The sequence below is a fragment of the Eubalaena glacialis genome, chromosome 3 (genome assembly GCF_028564815.1).
Source record: "Eubalaena glacialis isolate mEubGla1 chromosome 3, mEubGla1.1.hap2.+ XY, whole genome shotgun sequence".
Classification (NCBI taxonomy): domain Eukaryota; kingdom Metazoa; phylum Chordata; class Mammalia; order Artiodactyla; family Balaenidae; genus Eubalaena; species Eubalaena glacialis.
Genome location: NC_083718.1, coordinates 76,606,827 through 76,620,222, shown reverse-complemented (window position 1 = coordinate 76,620,222; position 13,396 = coordinate 76,606,827). Strand labels below are relative to the sequence as shown.

General features: G+C 44.7%; 2 pseudogenes; one reads left to right on the top strand and one right to left on the bottom strand.

The window, feature by feature from the left end:
* Nucleotides 1–438: 438 nt before the first annotated feature.
* On the bottom strand, nt 439–3,603 carry LOC133087025 (intelectin-1-like; annotated as a pseudogene).
* Nucleotides 3,604–11,305: 7,702 nt separating this feature from the next.
* On the top strand, nt 11,306–13,011 carry LOC133087024 (voltage-dependent anion-selective channel protein 2-like; annotated as a pseudogene).
* The last annotated feature ends 385 nt before the right edge of the window (nt 13,012–13,396 follow it).

Sequence of the window (13,396 nt, the reverse complement as noted above, 5' to 3'; positions counted from 1 at the left end):
TGTGTTTCTCAAACAATCTCAGGTCCAAAAGCCTTCCACAGAATGTTTCTGCACACAAGCCTTATCCAACTCAGGCAACTGAGCAGCTTATCCCAAAGGCCAAGCATCCAACAATGGTTATTTTGAAGCCCCAGCCCTTGCGGTTCAGTCCTCAAATGCACAGTATGTCTGTACCTGGACAGAGGATCCTATAGCCCTGGCCCCAGAGACTCAGCAAGGAGTAAAGGAAGGTCACATTCCCACATACATATCCACACTCACACCATGGTCATACCACACTCACACACACACCTGGCCACACACACACACACACACACACACTGACAAACGAGTCTAAGCAAGTTCCCCTTGAGCCCCACAAGGACTCACATGTTCCATGTGACGGTCACCTGGTGACTCTCACTCCAGCACACAAGGCTCTGACTTGCTCTCTCATTATTAAATTCCTGAACTGGACAAATCCACAGTGAAGTCCTCTGAAAACAAGAGGCAGAAAACAGTATTAAGGAACGTGCTAGAAATAGCCTGTTTAGGTTGCCCCAGAGATTCTCTGTGCCCAATACTCCAGCCAGACTGGTGGAGCCCAGCACCTCTGTGAACAGTCGCTGGTGCATCTGGCCTCAAACTTAGCCAAGAGGGACCTTTTCCCCACCCTGAGAACAAGAGCCGTTCCTCAGAGAGGGCCCCTGGTCTGCCAGAGGCTTGAAAGGAGAATCTCACCGATAGAGGAAGATCACCACCAAACACCTCCAAGGGCGCAGTGGCTATATTGGCAGATTTACTCACTCTGATCCTGTTCACACTTTTCTTGTTCTCCTTTAAAGTCTCAAATTCCCAAACATAAATAATGACTGCTTTGAATTTTATATCAAAGGCTCAGCCTCCGTGAAGGATATTACGCTGCCAACTTCAGATTCACTAAAATAAACTAATGGTTACTCATCACAATAGAAATAAAACTGTCTCACCGTTGTGTTCGTTATTCTGCCCTGTGCACATGAATCCAGCCTGGTCCTAACAAGTTACAGAGGGGCTGACAGTGAGGTTGGAGAAGTAAAGAGTCTGGAGCCAAACTTCCTCATTCTGAACCCTGACTCTCCTATGTATACCCTGGGGGACCTTGGGCAAGCTCTTGAACCCACACAGTGCTTCAGTTTCCTAATCTATAAAATGGATCTGGTAATAGCTCTGATGTCAAGAGTAGATTCAATGAGACAACACACATAACGTTTATAGAAGAGAACCAGGCTGTAGTAAGTGAACATAACTGTTACCTAACATAATTGAATGTATCGCCTTTCCTATTACAAGTTCGGAGGAGCGTTAAAGACTCACTCTGGCCAAGGGGTGAGTCATAAGATGCCATTTTCTGGGAATCACCAAAATCACAGACCACGGGTATTGCCAGGCCATTGTCAGTACAACACTATCCTCCGCATTTCATGGGGAATGTCTACAAGGTACAAGTAAGTCATTGCGTGAGGACAATAGCTTTCACTCTCTCAGAGATGCTGCCATTCTTAGAGGGCAAAGGGGAAACAATGCTTCCTCAGTAACTAAGATTATTTCAAAACCAGTCAAAGATCTTTCAATTTTCCTGATGACAGTCACTCAAGAGATCTGCGTCTCTGGCAGCCCAGGCCACCATGCATGCCCTTCCTCGCTCTTGCTCGCTCTCTCTCTCCCTCTGTCCCCCTCCCCGAAACCCACCCCCCCACACACACCCCCCTGCTGAATCCTCCTCTCCCATAGGTCTCTTCCCTCGCCTGGCTCAGAACTTCTGAGAGAAGCAGGACAGGAGCCATCACAGAATCCTCATTAGGGGAACATGATGATAGGACAACATGCCCAACCTCAGTCACTTCCTTGTCTCTACACTCGGGAAACCAGCCCAGCCAGCAGCCCTGTGCACCTGGTAGGATGAAACACTGGAAGAAGCCAAACTCTGGAAGAAGCCATTGTTGGTGCGGTACCTCCGCAGGGAGCTGATCCTCCAGTGCTGCAGGGGGGGACTTGTTGGGCACATGCCAGATGCCCAGGTCCTGGGCCTGGAATCGTAGTAGCCAGGGTTCAGGAGAGTGACACACACTCAGTCTGACCAGCCCAGGAGGTCCCACCAGCCAAAGACCCACACATGCAGCTCTCAGTTGAGCTGAGAGCTCTGGGCTCCAGGGGGCAGGTGCCCAGCAGCGCTCATACTCTCTACCCTCTAGCACATGATGAGGCCCCCCCCACACAAACAGCCTTGGTGGGAGGAAGTTGTGATTCAAGACATGGATTTCTTTCCTTCTTCTTCTCCAGCCCTACCTCCTCATCCCCATCTCCCACCCTCCCTTCCACCTGCTCTGCTCCAGCCACACTCAGCTCCCCACCCTTTCCCAGCTGGGTGGTCAGTGCCACCAACCTTGTAGTCTGCCGACAGAGGTGGCTGCCTCTGCAGACCCAAAAGTGTGGTAAATGGTCCAGTTGCCGTCCCCTTCTGGGTAGTCTGCCCTGATGCCCTGCTGACTGGACCAGTGACCACCCACTGTGCACTTCCTGGACATGTGGTTCTCACGCACACAGGCCAGCAGGGTCCAGCCACCACTCCCAGAGGTCATGTCACAGAACGTCTGGTAGACAACACCATTCTCAGTGGGGAGGAAATACAGGCCATCTGCAGAGGGAACCAGCCCAGAGACCCCCTGTCTGAGGGCACAGGGTCCATCTCAGACTCCACAACCAAAATGGTCCTGGGAACTAGAAACATGGCCTAAAGCTCCTCCACTGAATCTTATCACTGAGTGCCCCTACTGGCACTGGAGTCGCCCCGAGTTCAGAAGGCCATGCCCCGTGACTGAGGCAGAGCATAGACTTATCAAAACTTCCAGTGACGTTCCTCAACAATGTAAACACTGAAACCCAGCAATTCCACTCCTAGGTATATACTCAAAGCAATTGAAAACAGAGACTCACATGCTTCTACACCAGTGTTCACTGCAGCATTATTCACAAGAGCCAAAATGAGGTAACAACCCAAGTATCCACGAGCAGATGAATGGATAAACAAAATGTGGTGCATACATACGATGGGTAAGAAGGACTGAGGTTCTGACACATGCTACAACATGGATAAGCCTTGAAAACATGATGTAAGTAAACTAAGTGAAACACAAATTGGCAAATACTGCATTATTCCATTTATATGAGGTACCTAAAATAGAAAAGTCATAGAGACATAGAATTTAACAGGGGCTGGGGGAGAGGAGGAATATGAAGTTATTGTTGATGAGTACAGAGTTTCTGTCTGAGGTGATGAAAAAGTTTGGGAAATAGTGGTGATTTTGCACACTAGATGCAAAATAGATGCACAACACTGTGCAGACAATCAATACTACTTAACTGTACACATAAAATGATTAAAATGGCAATTTTTATATTATCTCAATTTTATCACAATTTTTAAAAATCTCCCAGTGGACAGCAATCTAACTGTCCAGATGGGCTTGGTGTCAATGCTTCATCACCTACCACAGGCACCACAGCACCTCTCTTTGATTTCCTTGCAGCTTCTGGGCAGAGATGGACAGAAAAATTACAGGTCCATTTCTCTTTCCATTGCATAACCAAAGTATTGACCACAGATAGAGAATATGCAGAGTTTTATTCTTACTACTGGCTTGACACAAAACCCAGCCTCTCCTTGCTACTAGTCCCAATCCCATTCCACCACTGGAGCAGAGCCTCACTGCCTGGGAGGTAAGGTCCTGAGGTATCCAGCATCCTCTCCTTTCAGCCCACCTGACCCAGCGTCCAGCACAGGCTTATTGCATCCCTCCCTCCACACGACCTCATGCCTATGCTGGGCCCTGCCCTGGGCACAGGCCTTTCAAAGAAATCAAACATTCCCCCAAGAATTTACCTCAACAGAAAATTATGTTGAGAAGAATAAATAATAAAAGAAAGACAAGCCCAGGAGAGCAAAACAGAGACTCTGAGATGAGACTGGATACTGGAGTGGCCAGTCTGGGGGCAGGGGGTTTGTCTGGGGAAAGGATGCCAGTGGTTACTCAAAGAAGGCCTCCTAGTCCTGGTGACACCTTAGCTTATCCTGAGAGAACAGACATGACTTTTCATTTGGAAGAAAAGAGAATGCAAGGCAGGAAGTACAGCACGCCCAGAGGCACAGAAAAAATAATAAAGCATGGTCCACCTGTCGGGAAATGTCAGTAGCTTAATGTGTCTGAAACATGAGGTGTAAGGTAGGAAGTGGTTAGAGCTGGCCAACAGGCCAACAGAGGTGTAGAATGAAGAACCTTGTGTGCTAGTCTAAACTTTGAAGAGTTTGCAGACAATTCGAAAAGTTTGAGAGAACAAAAAATCCCAAGCTTTCAGGTCAGAGGTATTCAATTATAAGCAGCTCAACACTTAGAGCTGAGGACTTGCAATTATACCTAACATATATGAGCCTGTTTCTTCATACCTAAAACGAAGCTAGTAAACAGTGATTTGGTGAAGACCAGGTGAGACAATATTGAGGAACATGCTTTACTTGTTTGAAAAAATGCCTAAATGACAATGAAGAGAAAGACCAATTTTTATGCCATTGCTAGTCTTGCTGTGGGGAGGAAGACTGGGAAGAGAGCAGTCCTGGGAACAAAACAGACCATTCGACCCCCTCTGGAAATCCCAAGACCAAGCCCACTGGAGTGAGGAGAGGCTGGGAGGGGACACAGTTCTTACCACAGGCCCCTGAGGGCCACACAGAGGCACAGAGCTGGGACCTAGGACATGCCTCACCCAACACCCGAACTGCTTTCTACAAGCCAGATCCCACCAGATGCCAGAAATCAGCACTCAGCCTACAGGCATCTCAACTCTGCAGCAGGAAGTGGTCTCTGTGCAGCTCAAAGACATCCCCTCTGCCCCAGAGTCTCTAGGACCCTGAGAACAGCCCAGCCCAGTTCTGTTATTGACATTTAGAGGAGAAGGGGAGGAAATGCTGCTCCAGGAGAGAATCGCCTGCACTGCACCCTCATGTGGCCACCATGAGAAACAGCAGGAAGCCGGGGTGGATCCTTGTAATCTAAGGAAAAACAAGATGAAGGTTACCTTCCTGACCATCGTTTTTCCCTCAGTCCCAGCTCCCACCCCTGTCCAGTCCTACAAAGACTTAAAGGCTAAGGATCCCTTGTCCTCCACACATCTCTGGGCTGGAATCCGGGCTCCCACACTCACAGATCTTGTCTGAGTCTCAGCAGCACAGTGCAGAGAGTCCCCTATTTCCCTCCACACTGGGGCCACGAGCCAAGAGCTGACAGCCGGCTGGACCCTAAGAGCTTTCTCTCTAGAAGCTCAACAGACTATAAAAGACAAATCTTAAAGATCAACTAGCAGCATAGTGTCCAGATGCAGCGATTTCATGGACCTGTGTTATTTTCAAAAAAAAAAAAAAAACACATGAGGACAAGACTAATAAGAACTGGTGTTACTCTTGGTTTTTTGCTTGTGCCTTTCCTTCTGGCAAAACATACACAAAAAAATTGTTTTCAATTAAACATCAACCATCATCATCATTTCATAGAAAAAAAGATATTTTAAAAGAACAAAATTGGAACTGATCATCTCAGAATACATATAAATCTTCAGTTGAAATAAATGTAGTTTCACACAGCGACACTACTTTGTCTTTTATTTTCTCATTTTCCCACAAACTGGAGAATATTTACTACAGATGAGCAAATGAAGAGACTACATTTCAGGATAAATCAGTACAAACCACCTCTGATGCTTCAAGCTTCATCTATCATTTCTGTCCCAGTGGCATTCTTCTGTTCTCAGATTCTCCCTTCAGCTATAATAGAATTGATCAGTTCATCCACAGTGATTACCGCATACCTAATACATCACTTTATTATATTGCTGATAACATCACAAGCCTTAGGCTAAGATTGAGCCTTTTGTTGTTGTTGTTGTTAAGCTAACATTTTCTGTCTTTGTAGGTTCAAAGTATTGACTTACACAAAATACTCGGATACATTGATAAAGGAAAATAAAACAGTGCCCAAGAAAAACTCCAAAGAAAACTTATGCTTCTTGGGACTTCCCTGGTGGCACAGTGGTTAAGAATCCGCCTGCCAATGCAGGGGACACGGGTTCAAGCCCTGGTCTGGGAAGAACGCACATGCTACGGAGCAGCTAAGCCCATGCACCACAACTACCGAGCCTGTGCTCTACAGCCCACGAGCCACAACTACTGAGCCCGTGTGTCACAACTACTGAGCCCGTGTGCCACAACTACTGAGCCCATGTGCCACAACTACTGAAGCCCACGCGCCTAGAGCTCATGCTCTGCAACAAGAGAAGCCACCACAATGAGAAGCCTGCTCACCACAACAAAGAGTAGCCCCCGCTCACTGCAACTAGAGAAAGCCTGCGTGCAGCAACGAAGACCCAACGCAGCCAAAAATAAATAAATAAATTTATTTAAAAAAAAAAAAAAGAAAACTTATGCTTCTTGTAATATGTTCTTTTATTGATTCTAAGACATAGTTTTTCACATTTTGACATCTTTAATTTCATTGTGCATCTCATCCTTCATGGGATATAAATTATGGAATGACCTACAGTTGACGGCACCTAAGCAGCTGGGGAAATGGTAGAAGTAAACTTAGGGACAACACCCCTTCAAACCACCTACATCCAGTCACAACCAATGACTGTGTCCCATTTATTCTACCTCCTACTTCCTCTTAAATCTGTTTCCCACACCACTGTCCTCAAGTCTTACTGCCTCTGACACTTGATTAGTTCAGGTCTAGATCAGTTACAGGACTTTCAACAGGGACTAATAGAAAACCCACCTCAAAGTGGCTTAAACAAAAAGTAAATACATCACCTTATGAAATAGGAAATTTAGAGGCAGGGCAGTTTCAGGCTTGATTGACTCGGCAACAGCTCACTGTCTTCAAGACCCCAGCACTTTCAGCCTCTCTACCCTGGCTCATCCTCTGGCTGAGAGTAAAATGTCTGTCAGTGCTCCAAGCAGCACCTGTGTAATAGTTTTGTAGGTCTACCATAACAAAACACCACAGACTTGTGTGGGAGCAGGGCACTTAAACAACAGTGTATTTTCTCAGATTTCTGGAAGGTAGAAGTCCTAGATCAAATGTTGGCAGGTCTAGGTCCTTGAGAGGCCTCTCTCCTTGGCTTGCAGATTGCGGATGGCCACCTTCTCACTGTGTCCTCACAAGGTCTTTCCTCTGTGATGCATCCCTCATGACTCTGTGTCCAAATTGTTTCCTCTTGTAAGGATACCAATAAGAGTGGATTGGACCCAAGCTTAGTGGCCTCATTTTAACTTCATAAACTCTTTAAAGACCCAACCCCCAAATGCACTCATGTTCTGAGGTATTCAGGGTTAGAGTTCTGGTATGAGTTTGGGGGGAACACATTTCAACACATAATAATCTATATTTTTTTATAATTTTTTTTATTGAAGTAGAGTTGATTTACAATGTTGTGCCAACCTCTGCTGTACAGCAAAGTGACTCATTTATACACATATAGACAACTCTTTTTTTATATTCTTTTCCATTATTGTTTATCACAAGATATTGAATATTGTTCCCTGTGTTGTACAGTAGGACCTTGTTGTTTATCCATCCTGTATATAATAGTTTACATCTGCTAATCCCAAACTCCCAGTCCTTCCCTCCCCCATACCCTTCCCCCTTGGCAACCACAAGTCTGTCCTCTATGTCTGTGAGTCTGTTTCTGTTTTGTAGATAGGTTCGTTTGTGCCATATTTTAGATTCCACGTATAAGTGATATCATATGATATTAGTCTTTCTCTTTCTGACTTACTTCACTTAGTATGATAATCTCTAGATTCATCCATGTTATTGCAAATGGCAATATTTCATTCTTTTTTATGACTGAGTAGTATTCCATTGTATATATGTATCACATCTTCTTTATCCATTCATCTGTCGATGGACATTTAAGTTTTTTCCATGTTTTGGATATTGTGAATAGTGCTGCTGTGAACATAGGGATGCATGTATCCTTTCGAATTATAGTTTTGTCTGGGTATACTCCCAGGATTGGGATTCTTGGATCATATGGTAATTCTATTTTTAGTTTTCTGAGGAACCTCTCCACTGTTTCCCATAGCGGCTGCACCAACTTACATTCCCACCAACAGTGTAGGAGGGCTCCCTTTTCTCCACACCCTCTCCAGCATTTGTTATTTGTAGACTTTTCAATGATGGCCATTCTGACCGGTATGAGGTGGTACCTCATTGTAGTTTTGATTTGCATTTTTCTAATAATTCATGATGTTGAGCATTTTTTCATCTGCTTACTGGCCATCTGTGTGTCTTCTTTGGAGAAATGTCTGTTAAGGTCTTCTGCCCATTTTTCTATTGGACAACCCATAATAATCTATGAGACTAAGAAATATCAAGAGCAAAAAGAGGGATCACTTCCTCTGACTTCTTTTTAGAAGAAATGAAGCTTTTCCCAGAGGCTCCAGCACACTTTTCCTACTGTCTCATTGGGCAGAGATAGGACACATGCCCACTCCAGAATCAGCCTCTGGCCAGAAGGGTGGAATGACTTTGATTGCCTCCAACTAATCATCTGGACATGGAATGATGTTGGTGACCATAGAACAAGGTCCTCCATTCCTGAACTGGCCTCCTGCCCCCTCCTAATCTTCACTGTGTCCAGTGTTGGCCCACTCCAATCCCTTCTGCACACTGCTGCTGCCAGCAAGGGTCCTTATAAACCACAAAGCACTTCCACAATCCCACTGAAAACAGTCATGTCATCAGCTAGAGCACCAGGCTCAAACTGCACACCATGGAGGTTGGATCAGTTATCTACTGTGGTACAACAAGCCACTCCAAACCCAGTGACTTAACACAGCAACAATCATTTCTTTTGCTCATGAGTCTGCAGTTTAAGAACAGCTCAGTGGGGACGGCTTGTTTCTACTGCACATGGTGTCACTGGGACATTTGAATACCTTCTCTCTCCTTCTCTCCTCCCTCAATGATCCTGCCGCCCCCCCAGCACCACGACTTTGCTATCACTCTCCCTACTCTCACTTCTTTTGCTCTTCACGTTCTTTACCTCCTGACCACTTCCTCTCTTTCCCCCCTTCCTCTCTCTGCCCTTACTTGTTCCTGTTCCTCATATGGAATCAGCTGTCGTCAGCCAAGCTCTCTCCCACACTGGACAATGCACCATGGGACCTGGGACAGATTTCTGGTCAGGACTCTGCGTCCTCCATGTCTCTTCCAGAATCATTATAAAGAGATAGGCAGAGAGATCACAAATAACATAGTTTCTAATGTTTTCTTCATCTCTTCCATTTTTTCCTAATCCTTATTTCTGAATTGGCAGCTCCCAACTCAAGTGTTAGCACTTTCATCTTTGTCTCAGGCTTTCACATGTGGAGGATCCAGGCTAAGATAAATAGCACCAGAAATGGTTTTGGAAACAGGCTGTCAGGATGGGCTTTAGAGTCAAATTTCTCATATATCTGAAAGGAAGAGGGACCCATTGCTGCTGGTCAGTGGGATTGCGTGAATACCTGGCACTTGCCCTCTCCACCTTTCTCTTCCCCACTTTGTGCCCGTATGCCCTGTAGATCAATTTCTCTCATCACTGAATTTCCATGTGCACTAGAAGTTAGGAATCAGCAAGAGAAGTTAAGAGGGAAACTGTAGAAGCAGCAAGGAATGTTACAGCTTTGGCAGTGAAAAGGAGCTGGAGAAAGTGAGGTAAATGTCAGGAGGTACTGATTGCAGCCAACTGATCTTTCCACTACAGGTCAGACTCAACTGGGGAGACAAGGTAGAGTTTGAGGCTGTGTTGTGTGTGGTGACAAGCTGGAAATTGGAAGGTGAAGGAGGGTTGGTAAGAATGTAAAAGAAGGAATAAAAAATTGACTCTGATAGAGTATTGCTTTTTGTGAATTTAGACTCATAACCAATCACCAGTCTTTATCAACATAATTCAAAATGTATTCTAGGCAAAAAAAAAAAAAAATTGACAGTATGTGTGTGTGGAGAGAGAATAGTGTGGGAAATAGCCAACCCCCTTCCAACCTCACATCCAGCCCAGCTTCTCCAAGTGACTTGTTTACACTTTACTGTTAAAAAAAACTTTATTGGAAAAAATTAAAACACATAAAGAAAAGGATATAAAACATAAATATACAGTTTCGCAAATTACAGAAAAGCAAGTACCTATGAATCTCCATCCTGATTAAGAAATTAAAGTTTGCCAGTGCTCCAAAAATACTCCTTCCAGATGACAAACGCCTTCTGAACCATATCCTTGGAGCTGTTTTGCAATTACTAAAACTCTCACCAAGTGGAAGAAGTTAACTATATGCTGACCATAAGCAGGTAGACCCCAGACCAGTTGGAACCAGAAGGTTGATGATGTTGATCCCAATGACCTCACCATCAACCCAATCAGAAAAATGTCCACTAGTAGATGCCACACACTGTAACCTTCTTCCTTGCCCTGTCTTTAAAAACTTTTCCCTGAAAGCCACTGGGAGTTCGGGGGGCTTTTGAACATTAGCTACCCAAACTCCTTGCTGGGCACCTGCAGTAAACACTGCACTTTCCTTCACCACAACCCTGTGTCAGTAGATTGGCTTTACTGCACACAGGCATGTGGACTCAAGTTTGGTTTTGTAGCACCCTGACATGAGGAGAGAGAAATAAGGCAAGAGGTATCAAAGATGAGTAGAGAAAGAAGGAATAAAAGAGCAGGAAGGAAAATCAGGAATGAGGTAGTAAGGAACAAAGATTTATTAGCAAGGTGAAAAAAAGAGAAGATACTAGAAAAAAGCAAATACTGTTGACACTTGAGCAAAGTGGGTTTGAACTGTGCTGGTCCACTTACACGTGGGTTTTTTTTCAATAGTAAATAACACAGTACTACACAATTCATGGTTCTTTGAATCTGCAGATCACAAACACAGAGGAACCGCAGATATGGTGAAACTATGGGTACAGATGACAAACTATAAGTTATATGTGGATTTTAGACTGTGCAAAGTGTCGGTCTTCACAACCCACACGTTGTTCAGGGATCAACTGTACATTAACAGGAGTTGACCAAGTACCATACAAATCAGGTTTAGCCAAGAACAACCACAGGGCTTTTATTTCACCCTCCAGCCAGGACAGCTGCCACCCAACCCAGAGCAAGTGCAGTGGCCTCAGCTGTGGCTGCAGCTCTCCCCTCAGGAAACACCAGGCCACCTCTTCTCACAGTCTTGCCATGGAGTGTGTGAACAATGTGTATTCCTCTATCATGGGCTCTATCATGGGCTGACCTTGGCAAATCTGCCAGAGATATTTTCAGTGAAGGATTTGGTTTGGGGTTGTCTGGATGTGAAAACAAAATCATGCACTGACACAAAATTCTCAACATCTGGATCATCTAATACGGACACAGGTCAATTTCCTGGGACCTTGGAGACCAAATACATATACTATATGATCTAGCACAGAACAATGGAACACTGATAACACTCTGGGAGCAGAATTAAATTACAAATGAGGACCAGATTTTTCAAGGTTTGATTATAAGATTTGGTACTACTTTCTCACACTAACATGGTAAAGGAAAATGGTAAAATCAAGTCTTCTTACAAGAGGGAGTGTATAAACCTTGGTTGTGATGTTGACTCGGGTTTTGCTGGACCTGCAATCCATGGTTCAGCTGTCTTTGACTATGGTGGCTAGCTTGCTGGGTACCAGCCCATGACCTGGGACAGTGCCAAATCAAAGCTGTAAAGGAATAAATTTGCAGTGCCTTACAGGACTGGGGACTTCCAGCTGCATACTATGCCAGTGATTCTGGGGACAGAATTTGGAGGATCAGTTTATCAGAAAGGATGTGAAGATCTTGACACTTGGGTGAATCTTGCTTGGATATTAGGTACCAGCTGCACTCATTTGGGCATTGCAGCTAAATATCAGTTGGATCCCACTGCTTCTGTTTCTGCAAAAGTCAACAATTGTAGTTCACTTGGAATGGGCTACATTCAGCCTCTGTGCCTGGTGTGAAGCTGACACTGTCTGTTCTGGTAAACAGGAAGAACATTACTGCTGGAAGCCATGAACCTGGGCTTTCTCTGGGGTTGAGGGTGAATCCAGCTGTAGAAACTTCTGGGAAGAGATATCAGAAGGTTTGGCCTGAATACATTTCCCCTTTGACAGTAGGCTTCCCTCCCCCTCTCCTGACCCCCAGTGATCAAAACAAAAGACCATCTAAACAAGAACTGTATTTTAAATGTGTAGGCAATTTCATGTTAGCTGGCTTCTAGTTAAATTGGTTATCTGTCTAGTTACCAATGCTGCAGTCATGCAGTCACCTTGCATTATTTAAATCTATTTGACTGTTAAATGTACTAACCACCAATAATGAAACTGACCTTTGTGAAAATTGCTTTAAAAAAAAATAGTAAAGATGAAATCCTCTATCCAGGGTTTCTCAACCACAGCACTACTGACATTTCAGATCACATCATTCTCCATTTGGGGGAGGAGTCCTGTGCAATGGAAGGTGTTTCACAGCACCCCTGGCCTCTATCCAGTAGTACTTCTCCCACCCACACATCACCTCCCAGTCATGAAAATGTCTCCAGATATTCCCAAATGTTCCCTGGGGGTAGGGTCACCAGAAAAATATTGCAGGAGACACATTTATACTAAAAACATTATTCACTGTTTATCCGAAATTAAAATTTAAGTGGGTCTCCTGTGTTTTTATTTGCTAAATCTGGCAGCCCTACCTGAGAAGAGATACCAGCCACCTCCCACCCTATTTGAGAACCACTGCCCTAATCCACAGGAGCAAGAAAGAAAAAGTATGGTGATGGGAGGTGGGGAATGTTATGATCAGATTTGCATTTTGAGCAAAACTGTAAAAAGATTGACCTGCTCACAGGCCAGGACTGCTGTCATCAGCTTCCTGTTTCCACAGATGAAACACTGAGACCTCACTGGAACCTTTGGCTCCCCTTTTGAATAAGCAACAGAAGATGGGAGCCCAGACCTTGCCATTCACATCCATCCTTGGGGAGCATGATGTTGAGAATCACAATATGAATAATAAATTTGGCCTTCATCCTGTTTCTGGCAAAGAGCTCCTAAAACACTTAACACTACCTAAGGGATCAGAGGGAAAAAAAGGGGGGGTGCCTTCAGTTATATTAACGAAGTTAGAATCAGCCTTGTGATGAGAGGGTTGAAACTTTCAGTCCCACCTACCCTGACCCTCCTGGAGAGGAGTGGCAGGTTTAACCAATTGCCCTGGGCAATGATTTAATCATTCATGACTGTGTAATGAACCCTCTATAAAAATCCAAAGGATAGGGTTT